Genomic DNA, 14186 nt, shown 5'->3' with positions numbered 1-14186 from the left:
TTACATGAGGCATTTACATCAACTCTGATCGGAGTTCAAAATGTTGTCCAGTTCTTGCAATGTGAAGAAAATATTGGCGTCGCCATCCTCACTAGCTTCTTCGTAGATATACAAATCAATACCAATTGTTAGTTTTGACAATCCAATATATACGTATAAACTAATGTATATATATATACAAATTAGCATGCATGAACAAGCTTATGAATATATAAGCTAAATCATAAACATGTAAAATAGAGCAAGGGTTAGGCAAGTACCAGATGCTGAGACTTATAATCAGGCACTCCAAGATTGCCACCAACACTTGCCAACGTCCCAAGGGTTTGGTTGTTGGTTTAGACATGCAGTGAAGGGTGGTGGCAGTGCTTCTGGAGCCATATAATTCCCGACGGGCACAATAGCAAAATCATTCGTTGAATCCGACGGCACCTCCATCGACTCACGTTTCTTGTTCTTCTTGATTTCTTCGTAATCCGGGCTCACAACAGCAGCATCCTTATTCTTAATCTCACAGATAACGAAATCACTCAAACCAGCAGCTTCTTGGTCTTTCAAAGAGAACTCAAGCCTAATTCATTGACCAATTGATTTCTTGCTGGTGTACGTGAAGTATTTATCATACCCTATGTCTTCGCCGTCCTTGTTCTTCACGTCTTTGATATATCGTCCGAGCCAACATCCATCTCCGGCGGTTCTTTCGGTTCTTGATGTGCTCTTTTTCTTCAACTTCCAGAAAGAGTCTGCCAAATCATGGTCGAAAATATTCCAAGGTTCGCGATTTGCACCATAAATATGACACGCCATCATCACACCAGAAGTTATGGGATCTCATGATTGGTTTAAGGCAATCACAAAGGATTTCTTCTTTGGTGGGAAGAAATGGAAACCCTACAGGAATTTGAAGCTGCGATCTAACAATTGACATGATCGGAGTTTCGTTGTGATAGACGAAGAGAAAGATGAGATTAATTTGGTGGTTTTCAAAGGAATTTCTAAAAGGTTCCAGAAAGATGTCAGGTTATAACCCCATATATATATATCTTGTATCAAATAATTCTTTTATATGTTACCAAAAATTTAATTCGTTTATATATATATAATTCTAAAATAATAATAATAATAATAATTCGTAATTCAAATTTCATAATCTAAAATTGACAATGTTAACCTCATAAGTCATTTTTCTTCTTTTCATCATCACCAAGATTTCAAAACTTGAACATGCAGTATGAATGTAGCTTAATATTCAAAAACAAATGAATTAATAAATATAAAATCAAATCAGAAAATTCTGTTCTGAAATATCAGCTTAATCCTTTTGCTTTTAACATACCTCCTTTCCTGTATTTAAAGCCACAGACTCGCCGGAAAGTTCCTCGTACCGGTGCCGACACGCCGGCACAAACACATCAGAATACGGCCCAAACATAATAATAATAAAAATTAGACACGCAAGGACACGAAAGTCGTTAAAAACATCAGAATAGTGATAGAAAATCTCTGTTTGAAACCTAAATTTGCACTTTATCATTAAGATATTCTAGAATCTAATATGGTGGATGTTATCAGGAGGTTCAGAGAGGTATAATGAGGGTATTTTTGAATATTTCGACACCGTTGACGACTGTCGGAGTGGTAGCGGAGGGTATAATGAGCTTCAAAAAGAAGAAAATAGTTACTATACAATCAATTTTCTCTATTTTGAAAATGTCATCTGTCGAAACCATTTTTAAAAAATCAAAAAAAATTTATCGACTTATTAAAAATGAAAATTGGAGTCGCCACCGATCTTTTATTGTGATGTGATCGGATCACCTTGAAAATAATTTTAGGTCTGCGAATTTTGAGAAAAAACAGGTTCGGGAGTCGGTTACGTACGAGAAAGGGTTAGCACCCTCGTAACGCCAAAAATTGGTACCGAATTGATTGTTTAATGTCTTAATATCGAAACTTTGAAAAGATTTTAAAATACGATCCTTCGAAAAGAAAATTTGAGTAAAATGAATTGGACGATGAGATTCACTTATTTCAAAGAAATAGATCGTCGCACTTAGTAAGTTAGAGTGCAACATTTTAAATCTTCAAAATTAAATTTATCTCTCGACTTTTAAAACCTATGCATTATGAGAAGGATATCCGATTATTTGGGTCAAATGAGAAAATCAAAACCCAGTAAGTTAGGGTTCGATTTCACAAAATTCCTAAATATCGAACATTGCCTTTATTTTTAAAATCCTCGTCTCGAGAAAATAACATGTCATATCTGATACGTTAGGACACAACGTGTTGAATTCCCGAGAATGGGTTTTTATTTGAAATTTGTATGTTAAAAAAATCGATTATTTAGATTTGACGAGGGAGATTGGAACCCAATACGTTAGGGCTCAATTCTCTCGGGGATTCCAAACTTCGAGTATTTTGAAGATTTTTGAATAAATTGGTTTTGATACTTAAATGATATTAAGCATAACCTTTTAAACGAATAAAGTATGATGAAGCGATAATGTACATCGTGAAGTGATAATTCGTAAATCACAATACATGTCAACGAGCACAAATAAATCAATAAATACCAATAGATGCATACCATACATAAAGATAATAATCTCATGCCACGCACCATTTAAATACTAGTATGAATGATTAGCAATGAATTGATTATATAATACGAAATAAATTAAAATGAAATAATTGTAAAATAAATTTCAAGGTAGTAACCAAACGTTTTTAAAATAAATTGAATTTAAGATAAGATAAGTAAAACAATTTGAACAAATGGTAATAAAAAATTTTAAATAGATATAGCACACGAAAACAAAATAAAATAATAAAAAAACTAATACAAATAAATTTAAAGCTAGTGTTATGGAACAAATTTAAAATTTGAAGTATAAAGCAAATAAAAATGAAATCATATAAAAATAACTTAAGGCAAATTATTTGCAAAGTAGGTTAAAGCAACACATAATAAATTAAACGTGATATATGAAAGAGGGATTTTAAAATAAATAGATTTAAGAATGATCAAATTTTAAAATAGCATGTAAAACAATTCAAACTAAATAATATATACAAGTACATATATTAAAATAGGTGTTATATACTATAGTTTAAAATATGTAAATGAAGTAATTAAAAAGGAAATGAAATCGCTTGAAATGTAATATTAAAACAATTTAAATAAAGGTTACAATCAAATTGGAACTACCACAAAATACGGGGTATAAATAATAAATAAAGAAAAGAGGTCAGGGACCATATTAACATATACGCGAAGATAACAAGGATCTAAATGGAAAATATTCCAATAACCCTATGCTCAGTGCTACATTGGACTAGAACGCTATAAAAATAAAATGCTTGATGCAATTCGAAAATAAAATAAAATAAGGCGAAATAGGTAAAAATGATTTAGAGATAAATTACAAAACCCGGGGGATTGTATGCGCAAATATACCAAACGCCCAAAGTACGCGGATCCTTCCCTAGATCGGGTCACCGCGCGGGTCGCAGGCCATTAAACGGCGCTATTTCTTTCATGGTTAAAAACAAAACCCTAAGCTATCAGAAGCTTTCCTAATACAAAAAAAAACCTAAGGAAAAAGAGAGAAAAACTCTCTGCGCCGCATCAAGAATCGAAAGCCTCCCCCCTCGCCTATTCAATCTTGGCCTGAACGGAGGGGGATTCGGCGATGCACCGAACCAGGTAAATTTTCTAAGCCCTTCCTCTTTTTATTTTATAAATATGCCTATATATATGATTAAGATCGAGCAGAAAAAAGAAAAAAAGCCATTAAAAAGGAACCGAAAAGAGAAAAAGGAGAACCTTTTTTCGTATTGATTTCGTTTTTTTTCTTTACAGTATGCGTGAGGGTTCCCCCCTTTTACAGATTCAGTTTAATGGCCTATATAGCTGAAAAGAAAAAAATCAAAGAAAATCCAAATCTCCAAAAGTTCCCATTTTTTACAACTGCTATATGTCCTCTTTTGTTTGGTGCTGCGTTGTTGCGTTGTTTGTGTTGCAGGTACGGGTACGGAGGCGCGGACGTGGCACGTGGGGAGAGGCATGCTCGTGTGGAGGGAGAGCGAAGGGGTTTCCCTGCTGCGGTGCTGGGAAGGGCTACTGCTAGGGTTTTCTGATTTTGGTCTTTAGGGCTTAAGTGATTTGGGCTAGGGGTATCTGGGCTGTATGTAATGTATTTTGGGTTTAGGTAATGGGTTTAAGCTACTATTGTAATTGGGTTATGGTATTGGGCTGTATGAATTTGGCCCATTTTAATTGCCCATTGTAATTGGATTTTATTGACATTGGACTTTTAATAATTTTATTTGGTTTTTATTGTCTATGTTGGGTCGGGCAATATTGGGTCATTACAGCTGCCCTTCTTTGCTCTTTGTTGTGTAACGGGAACGGAATAAAGACTTTAAAATGACCAATTTTGCCCGGTCATGCTAGACCTTGGCGCTCTTTTTCTTCGAGTTGTCTCATTCCATCCTACTGCATCTTCAGAGGTATAGGAATTAGTATTTGATCCACTCCACCGCAACTTTGGGGAGATAGGATTTGTAACTCGTAATTTTAATTTGCTTAGCTGTGATGTTGGGGAAGCAAGATTCGCCATTGTAGCTTCAGTCTGCTCCACTGCATCATTTGGGCAGTAAGATTTGCTATTCTCAATCTGCCCCATTGCAACTTCAGGGGGATAAGACTTGCTTTCTCAGCCTGCTCCATTGTAACCTCAGGGAGATAAGACCTGAAGCGATCTACTCTACTGCAACTTCAGAGAGATAATATCTACTATTTTAATCCGCTCCACTACAACTTCAGGGAGATAGGATTTGTGGCTTAAATCTTTTTCTTTACACTTGAAGATAAGATTCGCCGTCTTCGATCTGCTTTGCCATCAGTACAGGAAGACAAGATCTGCTATCTTCAACCTGCTCCACTGCAACCGAGGGAAGCGAGGCTGGTGTCTTCGATCTGCTTCGTTGTCTACGTAGGAAGGCAAGATCTGCTATCTTCAACCTGCTCCACTGCAACCGAGGGAGGCAAGGCTGTGTCTTCGATCTGCTTCACTGTCTATGCAGGAGGGCAAGATCTACTATCTTTAACCCGCTCCACTGCAACCGAGGGAGGCAAGGCTTTGTTTTTGATCTACTTCGCTGTCAATGCAGAAAGGCAAGGTTTGCTATCTTTAACCCGTTCCACTGCAACCAATGGAGGCAAGGCTTTGTTTTTGATCTGCTTCGCTGTCCATGCAGGAAGGCGAGATCTGCTATCTTTAACCAGCTCCACTGCAACCGATGGAGGCAAGGCTTTGCTTTCGATTTTCACTGATCTGTTCTTTGGGGAACATGACTTGTATAATGAACTTAATTATGCCTAATGATCAAGATGGCATGATCAAAATGAATCAAATGCTCCTACCTAGACATGTGTGAATGGTGTTTGCATGAATGCAGAATTTTATTTTTCTGAGAATGATCCCGCTTAGGTTGTCATTACTTGAAGGTTATTAAGGCTTTGTCACTGAAGTGCTATAACACATTCCTTCTTTACTGGCGTTTCTTGAAGAAACACTTAGTCAGATTGCCCCCACTGTAAACTGAAAAAGTTCAATCCATTGGGGCGCAAGATTTGTACCATCATTCTCCCAATGTAATCCAAGGGTAGAAATATGACTTTTCCTCAATCCTCTTTTATCACAATTCAAGGATATGGGATCTACATCATTCTGGTTCCTTACACCATTCCCAATGTGTCGTACCAAAGACTCATGCGCAGATGAAAGCTCTCTTCTCTGAGGTAACCTCCTCCTCTTGCCTAGTGATCGTTGCTTGCTTGTTTTTTAAGGTTTTTCACCAACATGGCATCTTGTCATTTTGTTCAATTAATGCATTTGACCATAAAATTCAAAGAGATAGTCCAAATTTAAACCTCTGCACCTAATAACGGGAAGCTCATATGAGCTATGTAATGGGAAACTTATTCGGGTTGTATAACGGTAAGCTCATAAGAGCCATAATCGGGTAGCTTCCAAAAGAACTATTAACAGGAAGCTTCGGATAGCCATATATCGGGAAGTTCAAGTGAGCCATATCGGGAAGCTCCGGAGTGCCATTAATCAGAAAGCTCACGAAGAGCCTTTAATCAGGAAGCTTACGAAGAGTCACATAACGGGACGCTTATAAGAGCTGCGGTGTGTCCACAACATATACAGGGTCAAAACCGATCGGGATGCTCCGAAGAGCTATTAACGGAAAGCTCACAAGAACCATATAACGGGAAGCTCAAAAGGGCTAATAACAGGACGCTCTTTCAAGCTGTGATGTGTCCGCAACATATGCAGGACCACAACTAATACGGGAAATCTTGTATCTATCGAATTTTATTTATTCAATCGATACTTGATGTTTGTCAGGCATTGTCAGATATAATATTAATTTTATGTTCATAGCAACAATAAATCACATACACAAGATTCAATTCAGGCATATAAATATACACAATTTAGTTACACGAACTTACCTTGACAATGTTTGTGAACTTATATGCTACTAATCCGTTACTTTTTCTTTACCTCGATCTAGCTCCGTATTTGGTCTATCCGAATCTATACGAGAAAATTTAGCTCAATTTGATACAATTCATATTCAATTCAATTTAATTCACATATTAGGCAATATTATCATTTTGCCCCATTACTTTTAATTAATGACGATTTCATCCGTAGGCTCGAAAAATGAAATTCATACAATTAATCCTTATTCCAAGCCTAGCCGATTTTTACATGTCACAATAGCAGCCCATTAATTTCATAAAATTTAGAATATTTTCCATGAATTTTACAACTTTTTAATTTAGTCCGTAAATCATAATTTCATCAAAATTCACTTTACAAAAGCTGTTTATCTATCAACAACCTTTCATTTTCTATCATAAATTTCATAATTCATGCATATCCATCTATAGAAAAACTTTAATACTTTGATAACTCTACAAATTAATCCCCAAGATAGCTAGATTAAGCTATTACTATATCGGAAATATAAAAATGACTAAAAACGGGACAAGATTACTTACCCAATTAAGCCAAGTAAGCTTGCTTGAACTCTTTTCTCATAGCTAGGGTTTCCATGTAAAATAATTTGGGAAAGATGATAATATGATGACATTTTTATTATTTTATCATTTTTCATCTTTTATTATTTTAGTTTCCAATTTCATCCTTTTCTTTATTTAATTTTCTATGGTTGAATCATCAAACTTATCTACTAACTCCTCTTAATGGTCTATTTGCCATATAAGGACCTCCAATTTTGAATTCCATAGTTATTTGATACTTATAGCTACTAGAACTCAACTTTTGCATTTTATGCAATTTGGTCATTTTCATCTAATTAAACATGAAATCGGTAAAATTTTATTAACGAAATTTTTATATGATATTCCTATCATACAGTAGACCATAAAATAACAAAATTTTCTTTCAAGATTCAATTCATAATAAATAAATCATTATGTTATTAGGTTTATAAATAATCAAAATGAATCCAATATGATCTTATTCTAAAATACAATCTCTAAACTTATATTTTCCTTTAAAGCTTCTATCTACCAAAATAAAATATGAACTCACATTGATTCATACAATGACTTTTCATTTCGTCTAATCTTCCCTTTTCTTTGTATAAAATGATTCAAATATATAATTCATTATTTGCCCTTCAAAATATACTTATTTTCTCATGTTGGTATTAATTTTTTTTTTCAATTTAATAGTTCAAGTATATCACGTTATGCTTTTTGGCACCTCTTTTAATTTAACCGATGTTAAGAAAAAAATCATTGGTTATACTGAGCCAAAGAAAGAGTGCCATTTATCATGTTGTAAAAAATTTGCTTGTATAAATCATAAAAAATTCATAAAAAATAAAAAAAAATCTAAAATTATATATGTCAATTGTAAAAATAAAATTAAATATAAAATTATTTAAATAATCTTAATAATATATGTGAAATAATTAAATATATAAAAAATAAAAAAATGGATAAAATCTAAATTATTAAAATAGAAAAAAATATAAAAAAATCATATATAAACTATAAAATATAGGTTAATTTATATAAATATGGTGAAAAAAATTATTTTAGAAAATAGGCTAAAATTTTTAAAATTTACCAATCTATGTGTCCTATATGGCATGTTTTCACTACCACATCAGTGAAAACGCATCCTTTAATACGCGTTTTCCTTTCAACGATAACTTTTCCAACGGCTAACAAAGCTCCAACAGTCATAAAAATTCCTATATAAATTCCTCCAAACTTCATTTTTTTCAACCAAATACTCCATACTCATTTCTCCTGTCACATCCCAAAAGCAACGAATCCAAAAAAAGGTGAGTAATCTGCCAATGGTAGTAAAAATTCTTCCTGTCACACTCATTCTTCCTATGTAAACTGTTTTGGCGCACTATGGTAGTATAACCCGCCACCCTGCTGACCTACTGGTGAGTTAGAGTATTAGCGCATACTAGCGTTAAAGTATTCGCTTGTTAGCGGTATCTAATAATTTAGTTATAGGGTATCTTCAAGTGAAAAAAGAGTACGCCCCAAAGTTTCGGCTGAGCACTAAGACCCTATCAAGTGCATAAGAAAGCTGTAAGAAACTTAATTGTCTTTAAGACCATGACATACATGAATCATCACCAAAAGATAGTACGTTTAATAAATAATATAAACATAAAAGTCAAAAATAGAATCATTAGGTTTAAATTATTGTATAGATGATAGTTAAATTCAACATAATAGATGCATACCCTAAAAAACTAGTATGATTTAATTTGACTGTATTTTGTGATTAGCATGCAGTCCATAATGTTTAAATCTCAATATGATTCCCGAATCAAGGCATATCCAATATTATACATTTTAAAAATGCATTGATTGCCCTGCAATATATATATTTATATATTATATAAAGCATGATTTCCCTGAGAAATGGGATATTTTTAAATGATTAAATGAGTTTAGTTTTAATATTTAATTTGGTATTTAAGTTTAATTAGGTACTTAATTGATATGTGTGCTTTAGTAAATAAAACATTAGTACTTAATTGGAATTAAAAAAAATTTTAAGTATCAAATTAAACATTAAAACTAAATTTAAGTGTTTAATTGAGACAAAAGAAAACTCAAGTGTTAAATTGAAAAAACTCGGATGCCAATTTGAATATTAAAACTAAAATTAAATACGAAATTAAGAAAAATATTAAAGTATCAAATTGAATGTTAAAACTAAACTTAAATACTAATTAGTATATTAAACCTTTTTTAAACAACAAAAATCACGTTACTCCCATGTACATTTCAATTAATTATTAAACTAAACCACGTAGGGCATGTGGTGTGGGTATTCATATTAATAAACTCAACTGCAGTAATACTATGATATTTCAGAATGAGTTGCCTAAAACCATACATGTTGCCACGCTAGATTATTGGCGCTTGATTTGCATGGTTTTTTTTTCTGGGTCAAGATTTGCATGGTTGTTTAAACGCCATTGGTTTAGCCAATTCCCCTCTCTTGGTCCTCTTTTTCAATAATTAATAATGTTTGTCCTGTGTTCATGATGGGCGAGAACAGTCACCATCAAAGTTTAACCAGACGTGATTATGGGTTACATTCAGCCGGCTGTAATTTTGAAGTCTTTGGTTATAGGGATTGTGGATTTATTATAATTTAATGTATAAAATGTCAAGAAAAGAATAAGTCATCTCACATAACAAATAGTTATAAAGATTAATTATTTGATCATACGCTTAAATTGAAAATTTTTATTATCTTCGTTTTACATGATTCTTGATTTCACTTACTTATTTGCACTATTATCTTATTATTTTACTCTGTCATACAAGTTTCAGGTCATTTACCCGCGATCTGCGACTCAGCCAGACCTTACTAGATGGATACACGCTAGACATACAACAAGAGGACAGTTAAGGGAGCTCATGGTGTCGGCTCACAGGAGTTGAAGGCAGTTTACGACCCTAGCTGACATACACACAAAGAGTTTGTAAGGAGGGGACCGCGAACTCCAACGTATAACTTGGAACAATACACGTGTCTAACATGTCCAAGGTTCACTCAGAATATTTGTATTAAAAATAAAGAGATCAAATTATGAATAATAGAATCAAACATGAAGAATAATAATATATATAAATACTCAAATATTTCATTTGACACTAGAAAAATTACTCTTAAATAGCAAAAAGTATGCCAAAAAGTTATGATATTGTTGACAAAAACTTTCAAATGGATAAGGCAATTATTACTTGATCTGGTACCAACTAGAAAACATGTGGGTAAATAAAATGATTTTTTGAAATAATCGAAATTTCCAAGAAATAATTAACCAATGACACAAAAACGACCTTTGGGTGTTCCAGAGGCCGTATTTATCTATCCTTTAAACAACCCTTTTTTTCTATTCCCAGTTAGCGACGCTATGTCTTGCATATATAAATAGCGACGCGAAAAATAGAGCTTTTGCGGGAATGGTGCTGCAGAGATTAGAGATGTGCGTGGAGATGGTGAAACTAGTTATAAAGTTTGTCATCGTTGTGGCTGAAGCTGTTGGGATTGTCATTCACCAAAATGATAGTAACCGGCCCGTCATAATGTCGATGCCTATCCGCTCTCATGCAGCTCCTTCGGTTCCATTTGTTGGGTTTCTTCCTTAAATTTAGTTTTTTTTGGAATAAGTTCTGGGTTTTTTTGTTTCTATGCGATAAACAAACAGATGATTCCTTCTTAAGTTTGAAAACTTTGAGGTTTGCACCTTTTCTTTTTTTCTTTTTCCCTTTGGTTGTAATTCAATTTGAGTGTATATGGAAATAAAGGACTTTAAACTCTGATCATTAGTTTCAATGAAAGTTTAATCATGGTTTGAAGGGTTTTTTTTTCAAAAACATATTATATGTTGAATGTATGGCACCTCATATCTGACTCAGACAGTGGACTCGAATTTAAGATGATACATTTCGTTATTAAAGCAATTCGAATTATAATCTTTAATTTCTATATGATATAAAATCAAAATTTAAAACATTTATATAAATTTACTGGAAATAGACAAGTTACGAGGGCTTAAATTTTTTTTTTTGGAGACATGTCTTGATTCAGGTCATGCCTGTCAAATCAGTCGTGAATCATCGAAATTTTTTTGAAAACTTATACTAAAACAATGAATGAAGTCAGGTTATCGAAATTATTTAGTGAGGTCGCAACATGAATAAAGCATGGTCACTATGTTGGACGAGGAAGTCGTAACGTTGGGATGCCAAGATCGCAACATCACCTATCTTCTAACCCCCAAAAGCATACCTATATAATCTTTTAAGTCATGTAAATGGTTACCTATTTGTGTATAAACAATACCGACACATTTGACATTCTCATTCTTAACCATAACACTCAATTTACGACATCTAATGCATTTTATCTAAACATGAGTAAGTAACCAATTTTAAACTCAATATATGTATACATCTCAAACATTCGGAAACATTGCATTTACTGCATCATGCCTTGAAATAAAGAGCGAGGGATTGAACTTATGGAAACATGCATTTAACCATCATAATTATATTTCAAATTTCAACATTAGGACCCTTATGGGTCCAAAAGATACCCTAATATATCAAATGACCAAAATAACACATAAGACTCATAATTCTTTCTATGTACATACCACCTACTACTTAGGTTTAAAAGGAATATAAACACTTGCTGAGTTGAGTCACAAAGCTTTGGATGCTTCAGAGTTTTTCAAACTAATCTAGGACCTGTTCATTACTTGTGCACGGAATGACCGCTTCTGCCATTGGCGTGCGAACACCGGGGGGAAGAATCAACACTAAATAATCAAATATAATGCGATATGCTTCAAGTGTGACAGGGTAGTTGTAATATTTGTAATGTTCAATTAAACACTCGAGTATTTCAAGGATCAAACCCACACAAGTCAGGATTAAATGATCCTAAATAATTGACATGCAATTAAGAAGTCTAGCTAACTACTCACTAAGTGTCTTATTATGACAAACCATAATTGAGGTTAATTGTGCTAATTAATTTCCTAATTACGAATAATGACTAAATTGTGAAACAAACAAAATTACAAAATTAACTAATCAATAACAGACAATAGTTGGTTGACTTCCATGTTGTTAATTAACCTACGGATTAGGGATCTAAATCACTTGTATTCTTAAATTGGCTTAATTTTACCTCTCAATTTCAATTTTACCAAGTTAGACAATTTAGTCTGATTTATTTCTCGACCTCACCAAACTAATCTGGGACTATTGAATTGGTGTTCAATGAGATCTCCTCTTGGTCTCACTCATCTAAAAGTTTCCTTAGTGGCGTCAATCCTAAGTTTTGAAGTCTATTCGATTTAGTGCAAATTTTACGATTTAATCCCTAAACCCAAAAAATAACTAAACAACATTTTCATCAACCAATCACCTAGGATTTAACTACTCATATTCACTTCTAACCAAGTAACATTTGACATTCAAGCAAAATATGTATCAAAGTAAACCCAAGGAAAAGTTGAGAAGAAAAACTTAAGCTTTCTTACAAAAGCTTGAAGAAAACAACAATGGCAGCAATAGTAGCAAGTAAAAACACAAAAGATAATATTTTTAGTAGGTACAATAAAACAAGGCTGAGTTATATTAAAACTAAGGATTAAAGTGCAAATACAAAAAAATTTTAAGGTACTAAATAACAATTAGCACCAAGCTACAGTAAACTTAACTAACTAACTATTTAACCAAAAATTAGAAAAGTTGAAGCCTAAACCCTAAAAAGATGAAAAAGTAACTAAACCCTAAGCTAAAAATATGATAAAAGTTGAAAAAAGTGAAAACCTTCTTTTTTTCTTCCAGCCAAAAGGTAGTTTTTCAGCTGATTACAACCCAATTTTGTGACCAAAATGCCCCTCAGTGTCTAATTTTGATTGGTGTTGAGGTTGGACAAAGACTACCCCTACAGTAATCTTTTGCCTCCGCTTGACAGGGGTATCATGATACCAAGGCTCCAGTATCACGATACCCACGATAGTCTTGAAATGAGGGGTCCTTGGATGTCTCAGTATCGCGATACCCATGGTTGGTATCGCGATACCACTAAAGATGGCTTCAATTCTTTTTGTTTCAGCACTGGTAACTTTCATGTTTCGATATCGTGATACCTCCTTCTAAGTGAAGTTTTCTTCACGTTTGGGCCACCATCAACTCCCTACAACACTCAATCAACTCGTTCAGTTCCCAATGGCATATTTGGCCAACTTGGGTCTAAAAAATAACATAAATCATACCAAATCACTTATTCAAGCGAAAAGCTAAAACTAAATAAAAACATGAAAAAGACATCCAAATTGCTCGAGAATAAACTCTTCAAGTGTAATGGAGAGCCTAATTTGACATATCAAATTACGACAAATCACGAAACAAACACATTCGCATGCTAAGCATTGATAACTCAGTGATGCTAACATATTTTGTATTCAATGCATGACAATATTAAACAAATAGACATATTAGTATGAGATAGTTTGTCACCTAAAACGATAAGGTAGGTGTTTATGAGTGAAGATAATTCCAACAATACTTTAAGTTTACGTATTCCATGTCTTGAGCAACATTATTGTAAGCCCTCAATGGAGAAAAAAAAGGTTTGAGAATGTGGTCTAAGTAAAAAATGATGCTTTAAAAACTACTATTGTAACACCCCAAACCCAGCCTAGACGTTATAACCGAATCAGAGAGTGTTACGAAAAAAGGTTTTAAAACACGTCTTTTTGGTTAAAATAAATCGCGTTATTTGATACCAAACAGAGTCTATATGTTTTGAAGAAACTTGTTTTTATAATCTTAATAAAAATGATTATACATTATCCTTTAAAGTATCTGATTAATTTGTAACGAAAATATGAAAAATCATTTTTGACTTCAAAAACCATTCGCTAGTATTTTCAAAACATTTATTTGCATAAAATCGCAATTTGTCAATCATCATAATTTTAAAAAAATTAAACGTAACAAAACCAAAACCAACAGCTAAAACCATACAGTCCAGAGAGTCCCAAAAATTACAAACTCTCAA

This window comes from Gossypium hirsutum, chromosome D13 (genome assembly GCF_007990345.1).
Source record: "Gossypium hirsutum isolate 1008001.06 chromosome D13, Gossypium_hirsutum_v2.1, whole genome shotgun sequence".
Lineage (NCBI taxonomy): Eukaryota > Viridiplantae > Streptophyta > Magnoliopsida > Malvales > Malvaceae > Gossypium > Gossypium hirsutum.
This window is presented reverse-complemented; position numbering follows the sequence as displayed.